Source organism: Canis lupus, chromosome 16 (genome assembly GCF_048164855.1).
Source record: "Canis lupus baileyi chromosome 16, mCanLup2.hap1, whole genome shotgun sequence".
Taxonomy (NCBI): domain Eukaryota; kingdom Metazoa; phylum Chordata; class Mammalia; order Carnivora; family Canidae; genus Canis; species Canis lupus.
In genome coordinates this window covers 57,747,897-57,765,680 of record NC_132853.1, presented here as the reverse complement: position 1 = coordinate 57,765,680, position 17,784 = coordinate 57,747,897, and the positions used below count along the sequence as shown (strand labels likewise).

General features: G+C 58.4%; 1 long non-coding RNA gene across 1 annotated transcript; it reads right to left on the bottom strand.

Annotated features, from left to right (window-relative positions):
- Positions 1–5,002: 5,002 nt before the first annotated feature.
- LOC140607226 (uncharacterized) lies at positions 5,003–16,106 on the bottom strand. The gene is made up of 3 exons (XR_012009345.1): positions 15,701–16,106; positions 9,268–9,455; positions 5,003–8,991 (listed from the first exon to the last, which is right to left on the bottom strand). It is a non-coding gene; the product is annotated as an uncharacterized lncRNA (long non-coding RNA).
- Positions 16,107–17,784: the final 1,678 nt, after the last annotated feature.

Genomic DNA, 17,784 nt, shown 5'->3' with positions numbered 1-17,784 from the left:
CTCTCCGAAAAACAAACGAGTGTGCATTGATCCTAAGTTTTACGGATAGAAAGGATGTGGGGCGCCAATTTACAAGTAATAACAAAATATACACTATTCCTTGTTGCAGATTCCACGTACCCCACTGACACTCAGAATGCTTTCGCTGGTCTTTGCCGAGCTCTTGTGTCTGTAGGCGCCCTGCGGTCGGGATCCAACCCCAATCTGACAATCCTTTTCTTGTGACATTCACAACGTAATGGCAGTCAACCCACTTGACGTTGAGTCTGTATGATTAACATTCTCTCTACGGCTTTCTCGGGGCTAGACAATCAACGCCACCGCATAAATCACGCCCTGATTTGTAGAGTTTGCCAATTTCCATGGTGTAAATCCTCCTGTTGCGGCCAATTTCAAGCTCACAGCATGACATCACCGAGTGAGGCCCTGGAAAGCAAGGTGTGGTAGTCACCATTATATAACTTTTCCAGCGCACAGATGCAAGAAATACAAATTATCTCAAGAGTGTAGCTAATATAAAATGTAGCCAAATAATTAGGAAGGGGGGGCCAGGGTATCGGGGAGGGTTCGAGCTTTTGTTGTCATTGTTTTTAACAAAATGTATTTAATTGTAAGATTATAGAATTGAATTTTTTTAAAGAAATGGCTCGATTTGACAACCAGTCCACAGGAGTCCCGATGATTTAAAAACCGGATCTGGTGCGTGGATAGAAGCTGGCTCACGCGAGCCCTGCCCCAGCCCCTGCAAGCGCCCCTGCCAGCCCTTCGCTTCCCTCGGGCTACTGGTTCTTTACTCTGATCGCGCTGGATTTCTCCGAGCTTTCCTCGCCCTCTGAGCTTTACACACACAGCCACCTTTGCCGGACACTCTCCTCTCCTTGTCCCTTTGCCCAGACACCCCTACCTCCCCTTCCCCTCTCACCCCCCCTTCCTTTCCCTTCCTATTGCTTGTAGATTCCAATCTGGAGCCTGGGCTTTTTTTTTTTAATTTTTATTTATTTATGATAGTCACACACACACAGAGAGAGAGAGAGAGAGAGAGAGAGGCAGAGACACAGGCAGAGGGAGAAGCAGGCTCCATGCACCGGGAGCCCGATGTGGGATTCGATCCGGGGTCTTCAGGATCGCGCCCTGGGCCAAAGGCAGGTGCCAAACCGCTGCACCACCCAGGGATCCCTGGAGCCTGGGCTTAAATTACTCATATTATTATCTTACCTCCGGTTACAGCAAATAACATCACTGCCTGGTGTCTGTTATGGTCACTGAGGTCTCTCTGTTTACCTCTGGATGGCTCCCGGCCTCGCTGAGCAGCCCAGGTGAGGGCAGAGGGGAGAGGGAGAGACCCCGCCGAGAGCCAGCAGGTCCCCTGCCGCTGGCCACCCGGGCCCACCCTGAGCTTCCGGGGCTGCACTGCAGGTGCGGGGAGCAGCATTCGAATGGCTTCATTGGTCCCCCGGCCTTTCCCACTCATCAGAAGGGCACGTCAAGAACATAAATCTCAAAGGAGAGACACACTAGTGGGCAGGACAAAGGAGGCATGAAGTCTAAGGAAACTAGGATTTTCCACGTCCTCGTCCTCGTCCTGCACTGGAGAAGCATCACAATGCTCGGAAAGCACAACGTGGGGATGGAGCTGGGAATGCTCATAATTGAGAAAGTGCTGAGCACACCTTCAAACCAGGAGTGGGGGGAGGTGGGAGACTGCTTGGTTCATTCATTCATTCATTCATTCATTCATTCATTCATTCATTCATCCAACATACACCTGAGAGCCTTGTGCTAGGGCTGAGAAGGGCACTAAGAGGAGCCACAGGCTTCCCTCCTGAAGGACCATTGGTACTCTCCCTTTCTCCAGGGACGAAGATGACAAGACAAGGTAGGACATGAAGGATGCAGGGACACACACATCCTTCATGTTCCAGCCTTGGCTTTGGGAGTCAACCATGGGACTTGCTCCCATGACCTCTGTCTTCCAGCCTGGAGCACGAGCGAGAGCAGGCCGTCCGAAAGTCTGAGCCTGCCCACCCGCTGCCAGGACTGCATGTGCTGCCCAGCAGAAGGGGTGGAGGAGCACAGTGGGGACCCATGCGTGCCCTTCAAGGGTTCTTATGGGGCAAGAAGTTGCCCGGGTGTCCCTGCTTCTGCTGGGCACCTGAGCAGAATCACACGTGCAGATGCAAACTGATTTGGGCCAGTCGGGGGTTTGATAGTGAAGCCTTGGAACGGGTGGCGAGGGCTGCCTTTCAGCCGGCACACGTGTTCCCCAGGCGGAGATGGGGGCAGTCACCCAGCTCATGACTTCAGGTGGCTTCTTCTGGTTCCCACGAATCAGGGTGCGTGAGCTGGGCATGCGTGCTTGCATGAGCCTCGGTGTCTGTCTGTGAGCTGTGTGTGTCTGTGAGCAGTGTGCATGTGTGTGTGTGCGTGTGTGTGTGTGTGTGTTTTCCCCTGGGGTAGCTGGCAAAGACGGTGGTATAGCTCCGAATAGACACACGCGGTGCAGAAGGCCGCACCCCACACATGAATGCGTTAAGTTATGTGAGAGGACGCTTCTTCCCAGCAACCCCCACCCCCAGCTCAGGTGGCCTCAAGCCACCCCGTCCCTGTGGTCCTTCCCCAGCCCACACCTCCTCACCCCACAGTCCCTCTGGACTTCTTCTCCTTCCCCTGTGTCTCATTCCCTGTCTGAACCTGGGTCCACTGTCCCTGCCCACCACCCTCACCTGGAGAGGACAGTGGCGTCCTTTCTGGTTCCTTCCGGCCTGCCGCAAAGGCTCTAGCTCAGACCTGCCGTGACCCTTCCGCCACCTGCTTCCTCAGCCCGCCTCCAGCTGTGTCCTTCCTGCGCCAGGGCCACCGCCATGCCGAGAGTCCCCCTGATGCCTCTTGCTGGGACTTTATCCCCTGGTGCCTGTGTCCGTGTTATCTCTGCTCCTCTTACCGCTGCTCACCTGCCCACACAGGAGAGATGGGCACCCTTTGAACCCTTTGCACAGGCTTTGTCTCCTGGGCTGTATCCCGTGTATATTGAACATGACATTCTTTTTTTTTTTAAAAAAAAGATTTTATTTATTTATTTGAGATAGAGAGAGAGTGATTGAGCATGAGAGCAGGGGGAAGGATAAAGGCAGGGGGAGGAGCAGACTCTCCAATGAGCAGGAGCTTGACCCAGGACCTCATCCCAGGACCCCGGGATTACAAACAGAGAACCCAAGGGTGATGCTTAACCGGCTAAGCACCCAGGCGCCCCTGGACATGACCTTGTTGAAGACAAGGGCTGTCTGGTTCTCATCCTGTGTCTCTACCACCAGTGCAGGCGCACAGAAGGGCAGCCAGGAGTGTCTCGAAGAAACTGAACAAGAATTTTGCAGGGCAGGGCACGAAGCAGAAGGTCTGGTCTGCGGAGGGCTCCACGGACTCTTGTTGCATGAATGGATGGTTCGGGTAAGCTCATGGGTGAGGTGTGTGTGTGAGTAGGCGCGTGACTGTGGGCCTCTGTGGGGGCGGGAAGTAGGCTGCTTGGGCCTAGGGGCGCAGTGGGGACGGCGGAGAAGCAGGTGCACGCTCCTCGCTGGCAAGCACGCGTGTCAGGCGTGGGGTGAGCAGCCCCCACGGGGGCCTCGTTCGGACTTCTGGAAATTGACTCCTGAGGTGCTCAAGTGGGGCCCTGGCATCGTCGGGGCTGAAAATTCCTGATGCTGTGATAATTGTTCCTGCCAATTACCTGGAAGCATCACAGGAGAGGAGCCCCCCCCCCACTTCTTAACTGGATTTTGTTATGCTAATTAGAATTGTATAAACTGTTGCTCTTGAACCTGGAGAGTTAGAGAAACATTTGCATTAATACCTGGCAAGCTGCCCCAGAAGCCAGGGATTATTTTAATGAGGTTCTGGTCATCCAAGAGATGCCCCTGTTTGTGGGCTGCTTTCAGGTGCAGGTGTGCCCACGAGCAGGTGAACTCGCGTGCGTGCGTGCGCGTGTGTGCACGTGCGTTTGGAGGGTCTGCCTACTACTGAGACCTTGGCGTGCTGGGGGGGCCGGCAAGTTTTTTTTTTTAATATTTTATTTATTTATTCATGAGAGACACAGAGAGAGAGACACACACAGGCAAAGGAAGAAGCAGGCTCCATGCAACGAGCCCGACACGGGACTCCATCCCGAGTCTCCAGGATCACACCCTGGGCAGAAGGCAGTGCTAAACCGCTGAGCCACCCGGGCTGCCCTGGGACGGCAAGTTTTATAGTCCCTCCAGCAGAACTGCTGTCCCTCACCCGCTCCTGGGGGGTCTGGGGGCCAAGCAGGCTTATGCAGAAGTCACAAGCCCTCGGATTAGGCCTTCACTTGTCACGTCTACTGCCAGCGTTAATTAAACACCAACACCCCGCCCCCGCTTCCAGATGGGGGAGGGAAAGAGGAGACATTTCTCTCTGGAGCCCCCCCCCCGCCCCCCGCCCCCAGGAAGGGGGATATTGCATTGCAGAGGAGAGGGCCTAGGCTCACCACCTGGCTCAGGCCGCAGGCCCTTCCTGCTGGGAGTCTCTCTCTGAAGAGGCATGTGGGCGGAAACACATCTTAAAAGGCACCTGGAAGAGGCGATTCTCCACCGAGAGGGTGGGCTGGGAGCAAGGGGAGGCCGCGGGCTAGGGGCGCTGCCGACCATTCGCGTGGACCCCCACGGGAACCCCACCACCCGCCCTGCGCTGCCCTCCGCACGGACCACAGGGAAGGGAGGAAGGTTCCTGGGTGGGCACCGGCCCCCCCACCCCGTACTGCCTCCCCGTCACTGCACCCAGGGTCCTGGGGCCCCCCGCTGCCTGGCCCACAGAAGCTCCCGGAAGCTCCGCGGCTCTGAAAGCCTCGCCAAAGCCCTGGATGTCAACTTTGCCTGATTTTCTAATTTCATCTCTTACAAGCTTTCGGGATGCTAACATGATTAAGTTCTTCACACAATTTATTAGCATCATGTTGGAAATCCAGTAGTATATTATACTGTCTGAGTAATCCAATTAGCAAAATGTATTTATTTAATGGGAATATTAGCCACATGCGATCCCACACCGAGTCCACCGCCGCCTTCTCCGCGCTCCTTGCCTTTCCCGGGAGGCAGGGACTGGTGCCAACTCAGGAACTTGCCGGCCAGTGGGACAGCCCTCATCCCCGGGGCTGGGGGGGCGGCCAGGGATCCCCCGTTTGGGCTGCGATGGGGTGAGTCACGCAGAGTCACAGATTTTGGTCCTGAGACAGGATGGTCTGGGGGGAAGAGAGCAAAATCAGAGGGCACCGGCTTCAAATTCCAGCTTTGCCACTTGCTGGGAGCTCTGCGTCCTGCGCAGGTTGTTGACCTTGTCTGCTGCCCAGCTTCCTTAGTGCCGGGGAAATGGAGAGAAGAACCCCCCATGCCCCCCCAGGTGGCCGTGAAGACTCAGGGACGCAGCCCGGGGAAGCCTGGCGGGTGCTGGGTGCGCGTCCACTGTGTCCCGTCGGCCTCCAGGACGGGCCCCGCCCCCAGCACCCTGATGAGAGGGGCGCTGCCGCGGCACCACCACGGAACCATCATGGTCACGGTCACCAGGGCAGGGGCTCCCGTGAGGCACCCAGTGAAGGCTGGCATGGTGGGTGCCAGGGAGGAAGGCTATGCTTTTGGGTGTTTGCTCCGAGGCCCACCACCTCTGTCCCCGCGCCCCCACGCTGGTGCTCGTGCTTCTGTCCGTGATTTCACTCCTCACCCTCCGTGTCCCTCTGGGTCATCACAGTCAAGACCACAAGACCTGAGCCACACGGATCTCTCTGCAGCAGACAATGGGGGCGGGGTCCAACAATGCCCTCAACCCCATTTGCCTTCCTGTCATTTGGGGCTCAGGGGGAGGATGCCGAGGCAGGCGGCTGCCTTACCTGGTGTGCTGGCCTCCTGCGGGGGGGTCTGGGGGGGGGGAACGACAGGAGAAACTCGAAGGGACCCCCACTGGCTGCAGCTGGCCACCCCTGCTTCAACCTGGGCCCGTCCAGGCTCCCCCCTACCTGCAGGGATGAGTCCCTGTGTGCGGCACAGGAGGCCCCAGGACACCCAGGGACACCCCAGCGGCCGGTTCGGGGCTCCCCTTTCTCTCCTTCCCCAGACCGCGTTTTCAGGTTCCCGGTGGCACTCTCTCGTCCCCCTCGTGTGACTGAGACATCTCCACGTGTGCCCCCCTAAACTAATAGCTGCGATGTTCCGCCTTCCACATTAATGACAGGTGCGCGGGGGAAGAAGGCTGCCTGCCTGCCAGTGGGTTTCGCTGATATCACGCCGCTCTGTGCTGAGCAGCACACCCTAAGGCAACTGAAATCCTAATAGGTTCCTCTAACTGCTCCTGCATCAATTTTGACACCAGGCGCTTTCTTCTTCCTCCCCACGGCTCGCCTTATAACTCTGTCATTGTCATTGATTTTGACTAAAAGAGAGAGAAAAGCCTCGCTTGTGCTATTACCATTCTAAGTCTGCGAGGCAGAGAGCTCCGGGGTGGGGGAGCGGGGTCCACACGGGAACCTGGAGCACAGAGGGCGTCAGTGATGGGGACCAGGGGGCCGGGGTGCTGAGTGTAGGTGAGTGAGGTCCCTGGAGGGTGGGGGGTTGGGGGGGCTCCGCTGCCTTCTCCTCTCCACCTGCATTTCAAAACACTTTCCATCTCAGGGTCGGAGCCAACCTGAGCACTACCCACAGAAGAGGGCCGGTGTGTGAGAGCCCCCCTGTCCCCAGCACCCTTGCTTTGCATCCTGGGCCACACGTGGACACATTTGCCCAATCTGAGTATCCCTGCTTCAAGATCAACTGGCAGTAAACTTACCTGGCTGGATTTGAGAGGTCTGGGCACACAGAGTGAGGGTGTGAGCAAGGGTGGGGGTGAGGGCTGAGCATCCCCCCCACCCGGGGGCGCACCACCAGGGTCCACCCTTCTAAGTCTGAGGAGGGGAGAGGAGGGCGTGGGAAGAAGGGGAAGCAGGGGCAGGGAGAGAGGGAGCCTGTTGGAGGAGCAGGGGTGGGGTGACAGCCCTCTCTCTCTCCCCACCCCCCGTCTTTGTCCCACCTGCTACCAGGCTAAGTAACCCCATTGTAACCGTGTAGAGTGAACCCCCTTCTCATTTTCAAGATGTTCAACCCTTGGTGCACCACCAAGAGCTGCTGGGCAGCCCCTGCATTGAGTCCAGAGAAGGACATAGGCAAGTCCCAGGGAGAGCCAGCCCTCGGGGACCTCCTGCCATGTCTGTCCTGCTGACCCACAGATGGGGGACCGGGCGGTCTGGTCGCAGAGGCAGACAGAGGAGGGGCTACAGGGGGGCCAGGAAGAGATGCCTTGGTGGCAGCGCTGCCCCCGGTGGCCCGAACCATCCTGTCCCATCTGGGCCTGCACGGGGCTCCTCGTGGGCATCTCGGGCACCCAAGAGGCAGGACCCAGAGCGTGCTGATGTCCAGCATGTCCACGGGGGTCTTCGTTAACTCCCGGCCAGATACAGCTTGGTTTACTGTGCTTTGCACATCAGAGCAAACGCTGTGACTGATGTATCCCAGTTTCTAGCTGGGAAAGCATGTTGACCATGGGGTGCAGGCCTCTCCAGGTCCCCATCCTGGCCTCCCCTGTGGTCCTCTGGGCTGGATGCAACTCCAGAATGGGGACGTGCTGTGGGCCCAGGGTGAAGGAAAGAAGTGGCTTTTCTTGTTTCTAGACCCATTCCTTATTGGGATCTAGCTGCCCTGCTTCACTGATAAAACAAGTTCCGGAAGGTACGCATTTGAGGGGCTGCCCCTGCCCCATGGCCCAGAGCGAGCCTGCCGTGCCTACCTGTCTGTACCTTCTACCCCCCAGACTCCTCCATCATGGGGTCCTCACTCTGGGGCTTTCTAGTCTCCATGGACCAAAAAAGTATTTGGGAGTAAAAGCTGAGACAGAGGAGAGTTCTGTGTCCTGAGGCCCCCAGGGGAGGGGTGAAGGCTTCCTGTGGTTGTGGTGGGGACAGGGGGCTCCAGGAAGACAAGGCTCTGGTCTTGGACGATGGAGGGTGGGCCCCTTCCCGGGGGTCCTGGGCCCAGGGCCCTGACTGGGGGGGCTCGGCTTGTCCCGGGAAGGGTCTTGAGCAGAGCCTGGTGCGAGGGCTCCTGGGGGCAGTCAGCTGGCTCTACAGGGACACTTTTGCCACCTTCCAGGGAGCCCGCCTGGCAGCTGATTCTCTGCCCCTGCAGGTGGGGGGCACTTGGGGGCAGTTCCTCCCCACCCCCCGCCTTGGGCACCGGTGAGTATCTCCTGGCCGGACCTTAGGGTGCCGCTCCCCGTGGGACAGCCGCGCACCCCAGCTCGCTCGTGCAATCCCCCCTCCCAACAGGCGAGCCAGCTCTTCTTGAGGATCCGAGGAGCCCAGGCTGGCAGTTTCCTGCATTGGCAAAGCCAGGGCACTGGGAGGATGTGGGAGGGGCGACTTCCGGCCCCCGAGTCCTGCAGCTGTTGCCAGGCAAGAATCCACGGCCGCCTCTGCCATTGGTCCTCCTGCCTCGTCTGGGCAGAGTGGGGAGCCTTACCCACACACGGGGGCCGGGCCGGTGCATCGCCGGGGGGAGGCCGTGACCACCAGCTTAGGTGGCCCCCCTGGGGCCCAGGGCCCTGCCGGCCAGCCCTGCACGGAGGGAGCAGCTGCGTCACGGCGCTACGTTTATCCTTTATCCCGCCTGCCGCCTGCTTGGCTCAGCCTCCTCCCCTGCTCCCTGGGGCTCACGCTTTCGTGCGCGCCGTTCCTCCTGGAAGAGCAGGCGGGCGTCCTGGCTCCGACCCCCCACCATCCTGTCACCTGGAGGGCAGTGGCTGGCGGCCATGGACAGCCAGGGTCTGTCTGTCTCGGGCTGTGGGGAGCTGAGCATCCTTCTGGAACACCAGCTCCCTGAAGGCAGGCCCCTCCAGCTTCTTCCCGGCTGCACATCCAGCCTCCAGAACAGCAGCTGGCGCGGTGTAGGGGCTTAGGACACACTGGAGAACAGATAAGTGATGTGAGAGGCCACAAAACCATATCCTTCTCCACAGCCAGGATGCGCCTGTTCTCACCCTCCCCATGGAAACAGGACCTCAGGAGAGAAGGGGCAGACGCCAGGGTGAAGTGGCTGCACGGTGGCAGGAAAACTGAGCAGGTGTGGCAGGAAAACTGAGCAGGCTGGCAGAGAGGCTGAGGGGCAGGGAGAGGCCAGGGGCCAAGGGCAGACCCTGAAGGACTCTGGAAACCCTAGATCAGCAGTGAGTCCCACTTACCAGGTGTCCCCCCTCCAGCTCGAGTGGCTGGATGGGATGGGCAGGCCCATGGTTGGCCACAGGGGGAAGCAGGGTAGGAGACAGTGTGGTGTAGCGGTCAGAGCACAAGCTTTTCGGGATGCAGACCTGTGTCCATATTGCTGTGCGACCTTGGAGCCATCTCAGCCTCTGAGTGCCGACTTCCTCATCTGTTAAATGGGAAAAACAGCAACAGTGGTCACAGTTAACAGCGGCCTTTGTAGGGCTCCCGTGAGGATTCAGAGTAATGATGCACGAGAAGTGCCTAGAGTAGTGCCCGGCGTGCGGTACATTTTTAATACATTTCAGTGAAGAGTTCCCAGGGATGATACGTAGCCAAAGTGTGGATGTTGATAAAAGCCTCGGAAGGTAAGAGGCCTGGGTCTTCCAGCACACGACCATGCTTGGCTGTGTGATCTTGGGAGGTGCACCTGTCACTGTGGATGACCTCTGGGTCGCTTAGGGAGGGAGGGGCCTGGGGCTGGTGGCCGCTGGGGTCCTGACCTTGTCCTGGGACCTTTCTGGGTGAAACGATGAGAGGTCTTAGGCTCGTGGTGCTCTGGTGCTGGAGCCGTCACATTCCATCCTCCTGCCTTCTCTGGACGTAAACCGGCCAGTGGCTGCGCTCGCCATGTTTCCAGTGAGGGAGCCGGAGGCCCACGTGGCTAATGACTTGGCCAAAATCACAGCTTCCTGGCCACGGAGGCCCAGAACCACAGCTCTGGTCTTTGCCGGGAGTTCCTATGAGGCCTGCTTGTTTCTTTGTTTTGGAATACCTGGCCATCCACAGCGTCGGCAGCCCAGATAGTCAACACTAATGTGCAGAAGGCCCTGCACCAGGGAAGGGGCTGGAGTTTAAATAGGAATGTTCTGGAACATGCCATTATGCATGGCCATGTATCACGGGTCTGGTGCCTGAGAAGCTACAAAGTACTTGCTCGTCTTATCTCATCTGTTCTTCCCAGTAACCCGTGAGGTCTTCATCCTGTTTTACAGACACAGACGAGGCAGAGAGGCAGACCTGCGAGTGTTGGGTTCTGAGCCCAAAGATGCCCTCTCTGACACCTTCTAGCATCCTACGACCTGGCCAGAGCCCGAGGGTCACCGAACCTTGGCTCCTCTGGGAAGAAAATCCGGGCAGAAGCCGCCTCCTGTTCTCCAGGGAAAGCAGCGCCCTGTCATTGATGCATCACAGCGCAGGGGATGCTGGGAAACTCCCTATCAGGTGCAGACGCCCCTCCCCCGCCCCACCGTTGTTCTAAAGAGGGAGCCATCTCCCCAGGGGAACACTCTGCAGGAATAACTGCTGAAAGGCCAAATTGGGGGGATAGCCCCTGTTCTAGAAGACACCTCACAGCTCTCAGCAGACTGTCCCCCGTCACAGCAGAGGGGCCAGAGGTTGACTGAGAGGCGCAGCGTGCTCACGCAGCCCCCACCCAGCCTTGTCAGGCCCCCAAACTTCTCGCAAATGCTGGCTTCTTCCGCCGCCGCCCAGACGACCCGGGACCCCGCCAACACCCCGCCGGCCCGGCAGCACGAGGACAAGCTGGCAATGCCAACCGGCGCTGGATGAGCCAGATGGTGACTTTGTACAGCAAGAGGTGACGCCAGCAGCAGCGCCCTGGGGACGCACACACTCTGGTGTGGGGGCCCGGGATGCATCTGCTCCCCCCCGGCATCACTGTAACCTCACGAGGACGCCCTTTGTGGTGACTTCTGGAGCATCCTCGCCCCCGCTGTACATGCTTGGACCCCGAGCTCCCAGAGGGCTCGCAGGTGACATGGGCAGGCTCTGAGGTCTGTGCAGTTGAGTCTGGACCCTCCCATAGGAGCCCAGATGCCAGAGGAGCAGCATGGCCAGGTTGGGGGTGGGGGCTCGGCCCCCCTAGTCACAGGAGGTTACGAGAAGGACAGAGCTGGGCTTGCTGCAGCGGAGAGAGTGAAGATGACTGGGGCCGGGCTGGGCCAGGGTCCAGGCTGGGGGTAGCCTGGGTGGGGGGGACAGGATGTCCTGGTAGGAAGTTGAAGGGGAGGTAAGGATGGCCACAGGCGGCCTCTCGAGGGTCTCCAGTAGGAACCAGACGGAGTCACGTGGAATCAGGTGTCCCAGGTGGTCTTGCAAGCACTGGGCAAGACCCAGGCCGTGGGGTGGGGCTGAGTCACTGGGAGACAGATGGCTACTCTGAGGTAGGGCAGGGGCCTGAGGTCTAAGCAGGCTTGGACAATGAAGGACACCGTAAGGGCCCCGGGTTGCCGCCGGGTGGCCTGGGATGGGGCCAGGTAGCTCCAGCTGGTAGGAAAACCCGTGGGGCCTCCTGGCGGAGCGAAGCCCAGGGCACCTTGGACAGGCTGGGATAGGCTCCCCCATCAGCCAGCCGGGATCAGCCGGGGCCTGGGATCCAGGTGAAAGAGACCCCACTGCTCTCCCATCCCGGAAGCACACCTTGGCGACACTACTCTGCTATCTCGCCTTCTACAGTTTGCCTTTTCCAGAATTTCCTGTGTGTGGAAGCTTCCAGTATGCAACCCCTTGAGTCTGGCTACGTTTCTCTCAGCACAGCAGTCTGGCCGTCCATCCGTCACGCTGCCGTGCGTGCCAGCAGCTCGTGCCCTTCTATTGCTGATTGGTATCCCATCGAATGGAGACACCTCCTCAGAGTGTCCCCCTTCCACCTGTTGATGGACAGCTGGGCTGGTTCCCATTTGGGGCTGTTATGAATAAGGCTGCCGTGAATATTTGCCTACAGGCCCCTGTGTGAACACGTGTTTTCCTTTCTCTTGGGCAAATACCAAGGCATGGAATCGCCGGGTCATCCAGTAGGTGGATAGTAAACTTTATAAGAAACTGCAAACTGCTTTCCAAAGTGTCGGGTCCTTTACCTTCGGGGCCGCACACCCTCCCAACCCCGACAGTGTGGGACAGTCCCATTGGCTCCCTCCCCACTCCCTCATTCGCAAGCCAGGATGAGGGCTGTTTAAAAGGTCTCTTCTCATCACCTTAACAAAAATCACCTTGATGCATGGAAAAGACTCTGTGCCGCATGTATGTGTAGGTGGTCAGGTAGAAAGGGATGAAAGCTGCAAAACCCCTGGCGCTGCAGAGACAGGTCGGGCCCAGCACCACCGGCCTCCCTGCCGCCTCCTCCGCCAGCCCTGCCTCCCCCAGGGGCAGTGCCCACCCAGGGGCAGCCCTGAATTCCACGTGTATCGTTCTTGGCCTTTTCAAAGAGTTTTCCCCCTTGAAACGCACCTATCAACATTGTAGCATTCGTTTTGCTTGGTGCGCTTTCTTTTGTTTTGTGGCTCAGGGGTTGAGCGTCTGCCTTCAGCTCAGGGCGGGATCCCAGGGTCCCAGGATCGAGTCCCGCATCGCGCTCCCTGCAGGGAGCCTGTTTCTCCCTCTGCCTGTGTCTCCGTCTCTCTCTGTGGGTCCCTCATGAATAAATAAAAAAAAAAATTTTTTTTAATTAAAAAATAAAAATAAGTAAAAAGACAGACTGCACGATGTGTGCCTTGGTCAGGATCTTGGTTTTTGTCTCAGTTTGGTTAGCTCGGCATTCAGCATCCCCTTGCAAGGGAATCGCTCAGGTCGGGGGCATGTGGCAGGAGTCCAGCCTTGTTCAAGCTACGTAATACTCCACCGGCGAATATAGAGCCATTTATTTGTCCTTCTACTGATGGACATTTGGTCCCTCCTCCCTGGTGTTTTGCTAAAAGTTGCTGTAGATATTCTTGTATTTGTCCCTGGATCTGCATGTGCAAAGTGTCCCCTCGATGGACCTACTGGGATGGGGCAGCGGGGTCACGGGCAAGGAGAATGTGCAGAACGAGTTCTCTTCCTCCGTCGTAACCGGCATCTCTCCCATCGCCTGTGCCCTGCTGGACGCCAGCTGCCGGGCACTTCAACTGTGTCTCATTCAACTGTCAGAGCCACGTGGTGAGGGAGGCTGTCTGGTTATCCCCAAGTTGCAGACCAGGATCCTAGGGCTCAGGGAGATGAAGTCACTTGCCCAAGGTCACACAGCAAGTCAACAGCAGGGCCAGACTCAGACCCAGATCCCCGGGCGTGGGACCAAGTTGTGCTCTCAAGGCCCCTCTGCCGCCCCGCAAACACGTGGGATTCTGGGCCCGTGCCTGGGCCCGTAGAGGCTGCGCGCACAGAGGCTGGCCCGTGGACAGGACTGCTGTGTGCTCAGCACCTCCCCGGGGAGCGTGGCAGACGCTCACGCGTGCGTGGCCAACACAGACTGGTCCCCCGCTGCTACCTGTGCACCTGGCACCGGAAGCCCCCCAACCCCCCTCCGGCCCAGAACCCGGGAAGAACCTCGGCTCCTGCCTTGCTCACATTTTACTTTCTCTTAAGTGGCCACGAGAGATGCCATTTCCCGACACAGAATCTGGCTCCATCCAACCGTCCCTGCAAATGGCCCGTCAGCTCAGCCCATCTACGGGCATAAGCGACATGAACGGTGGGGAGGGGAGAGGGGGGCAAGGGAGTGAGGAGGGATGTTTTATTCCTTCCTGGGGTTAAACCTCCCAGTTTGAGGTAAAACAAATTCCTTGCTGGAGCTTTTCACCTCCAGCTGGGCCATAGGAAGCCCCATTGAATCAGATCATTTAGCCCTGAATCATGTTAACAAGACGCTGGGGCAGGACGCGGGCTGTGCACGTGCTGAAAGCCCCTCTCTGGGGGCTGCGGAGCCGCAAGCTGGTGGCAGGTCAGGAGGTGGGGAGGCTGCAGGGGCAGGGGAGGGGCTGGTGCAAGCCTTCCCTCCTTGGATTGGCTGAAGACACGAGGCGGGGGTGCTGTCCTCAGCTCTTCGGGGTCCACGTCTGGGGTAAGAAGGAATCTCCCCGGGCCCCTACTTGGGGCCCACGGTGAGCGGAGAGGCGAGGCTCAAGCCAGGAGAGGCCACCGAAGATGTGAGCACCCTCAGAACCACTGCCCGGCCTCCAGGTAGGGAGAGGGCACCCACCCACCGACCCAGGGCCCCGCCTTTCCGTGTTCGTGACGCTTCGCCCAGCGCTGTGCGGCTTCAGGAGCCCGGCAGGACGGTGGCTCCTCCGCCTCCGCCTCCGACCCCCTGCTACAGACTCTCCCCACACCGCAAGCGCACTGCATTCATTTTGCACGATTCCCTACGGACTCGTCAGTCCCAGAAAGGGGAAGAGGGGAAGAAAGGGGAGGAGGGGGCACCAGCCCCCCCCCCCCCCCCCGCCCAGCGGACGACGACCACGGACATTGCCACCTCCTCATTGTCTCCGGCAAGGCCACTCAGAGGCCCTGCGTAAAACGTAAGAGTAATGTCCGAGAAGGACAACACGTGAATTCACCAGCAACGCTTAAGGCCAGAGCAGGAGCTCGCAAGTCCCCGTAGCCCTGTCACTGGTCACTCAGCCGTGGCCTCTGCCACCAGAACTTCTCCAGCTGCTGCCCTGCTCATGTTTTCGCTCCTTCATGTGGTTCTGCTAGACATCCTTGTGGCCTCCCCTCCCCACTGCAGCCTGAGAGTCTCAGACGTCCTGCTCGCCTCCCCCACCCGCCCCTCCATCCAGTCTCCATAAAGATCTCTCCCTGCCCTTCCGGGGGCGATAAACCCTCCAAGCCCGGAGTCGGTGCCCATGGCTTGAGATCCGTCTCCCCCCTCCCCGGGCTGGGTGGTGGGGTTACGTATGGACGTGTCTCACCCCCCAGAGCCACGCTTTCCAGTTGCTCCACCACTGGCCCCTGCCCCGCACACCCCACACTTCTTTCTGGGCAAACACATCCTGTGTGCCAGGCAGCATGCCAAGCACTCAACACATCAGCTCGTGCAGTTGCCATGACAACCTTCGGCAGGGGGTGTGTGACCATCACCCCGTTTTACAGACGTGGAACCCGAGCTTCTATCATTGTTCTGACATGGCACCAGCTTTGGATTCCTCCTTCAGGAGTGGCTCCCTCTGCCTCGGGCCCACCCCCACCTGCGCCCTGGGGACGTGAGCAGCCTCAGCTGGGCTCTGCGAGGCCCCCCACCCCTGCCACCTTGCTGCCTTGGGCCGGGGTGTCTGGGGGCTCCCAGCTTTTACAGAGGTTGCAGAGCCAGGTTGACCTCTAGCCGGCCCTCTCGTCCTTTCACTATTGGACGAAGGTGTTGGCTGTTTGCTTCTCAGTTAAAGACCCTGCTTTTCCCTCCACGTGTTCTACGTCTTCTGGGTGCAGCTCCGCGGAAAAGAGAATGAAACCCAGAGTAGCACACGAGGGGCTTGAGGGCTGTGCTGGCGCTGCCTCGTGCAGATTAGCGTCTCCAGAGAGGCAGCTCGGCCTTGGCCAAAGTGGGAGCGTTTACACCGCGCGAACTGACAAGTGCCACAAATCAGGGCCTTTCTCCCCCACCCTCCCCGCCCCCACCCAAAAAGCTGGTCAAGCACTTACCAGCACACCCTGGTGGGACCCCATGGAGGTCCTTTCTGGGGGGCTGCTTTGGAGGGTGCCCTGGCCTGCTTTTTCCTCTGGTTCTCAGGCCTCTGCATGGAGCCCGCCCTTCTGCCCCAAGCTGCTGACCCCTCGGTGAGGGGGTTTCGCCGTCGACACGGTCTGCTTTAACTTGGCCTCAGACCCTCAACTCCCAGTCAACACCAGGACTTACTTTAAAAAAATAAATGCTTCTAAACTGAACGAGACCAGGTCCCCACCCAGAGCCGTATGGCAGCCTGATTTCTTTACCCAGTGAATGGGAGACAGAGCCTGGTCAGCATCACCCATTGCAAAATTTAGCCATGTCGAGCTTTCATCTGTTCCTCTCCCGGAGCCAACCTTCCTGGAAGTTGGCGGTTCCAGGGGTTCCTGGAAGTGTGAGCGAGTGGGGTGGGGAGCCCAAGACACTCCCATGTCCTTCAGAACCCCTGGAGCGTGTCAATGACTCCGGGAGTCGGGCCCAGCTGTACGGAGCCAGGCGGCCAACTCTTCATTGACACAGTTGCATTAAAGATTCAGGATATAAATTTGAACAAGGATTAACCATTCCCAGAACAAACAGCCCTCGCCGGCACTCCTCCCTGCACACAACCCCACTGCATTATCCATGTGCAAACAGCCCCGCCGGTCTCTCTCTCTCCTCTCTCCGCCTCCCTCTGCCTGGCAACCATCTTCCACCAGCAGAGTCCAGAGCCAGTGGCTGGTGACCTGCAGAAAGGTAGCCTGCATGTTGGAGGAGCCACGGGGACCCCAATCCACCGGCTGGAGTGGGCTAGTGAGGCCCTCGCGAGCTTCCCTCTGGTCCTCAAAGGGGAGAGAGGCACGTCTTGCCCCCATGCGGCCCTTGACTCAGCATCAGCAGAGATGGAAAGCTGAGAGCAGGTCAGAGACGAACCCCTGGTTGCCCCCAGTGGCCTCCTGTTTTTAGGCAGACAAATCACAGAGATTAGGGAATTAGCATCCTGATCCTGGTCTGAGGTCTCCCAGAAAATTCAGAAGCAGGAGAAAGTCAGGAGGAAGAGCAATTGTGTTGGTTGCATCCTGGAAATGCCAGGCTGAGTCCTCTCAAACCCGGACATTTTGGGAGCCACGGAATTGTGCTTCTTGGCGGGGAGCAGAGTCCTCCGTGAACAGAAACGCTGGGTGTCCGTCCACTCACCTTCGGGGGCCAGGCAGGTACTGGTGGTGGGTGGACCTGTGGTCACCTGGGGAGTGCCACATCCAACAGGCAGCCCCTGCTCAGCTCCAGATAACTGCCGTCATGGGGGAACCTGGAGTCACCTGCAATATCTGGTTTCTTTGGAGGAACCAGACCTGTGAACTAGATTTTTATGTGAAAGCACACGATTTTAGATGTTGGCACCCAGATTTTAAAATGAGAAAGCATGGTACGGGCCAAACAAAGCCTTTTGTGGGCTGGCTTCTCCTTCCTCACCCGAGCAGTTTACAATCCCTGCTTCAAACGTCCAGCGGCTGGCGGGGCGGTCGCAGAGGAGGGGGGCAGGCTCCAGTGTCTCTGCTTTCAATTTCACAAGCCATGCTTCTTCCAGGGCTGCTGCCTTCCAGGGTAATTTGATTTTGCTTTTCTCTTGCTGCCTTTGATCCTCTGAGGTTGCCAGGCATAGCTACCATTTTATTTGCAGGCTCTGATGACAGGAGAAGATTTTGAAAGCTGTAGCCTGAAGAGGCACGCTTCCTCTGGGCTGTTGTCAAGTCATTTTTCATGGTCTCCAGGGGAGTGGAGGCCACTGCATAGGACAGAAAGGCTTGGAGGGAGAGGCCCTCAAATGTTCTCTGGGCTGCCTTGGGTTGGGATGACCCATTCCCTTTGCTGACACTGGGCCGCCAAAGCTAGGAACTGGCTCTTTCTACTGGGTGCTGACATCCACCTATCCATCCACCCACCCATTCACCATAACCATCTATCCACCACCCCACTTACCACCACATCCATCACTCCATCCATCTACCCATCACTCTATCTATCACTCCATTCATCTGTCCATCCACCCACCCATCCATCCACCCCCCACCCACCCACC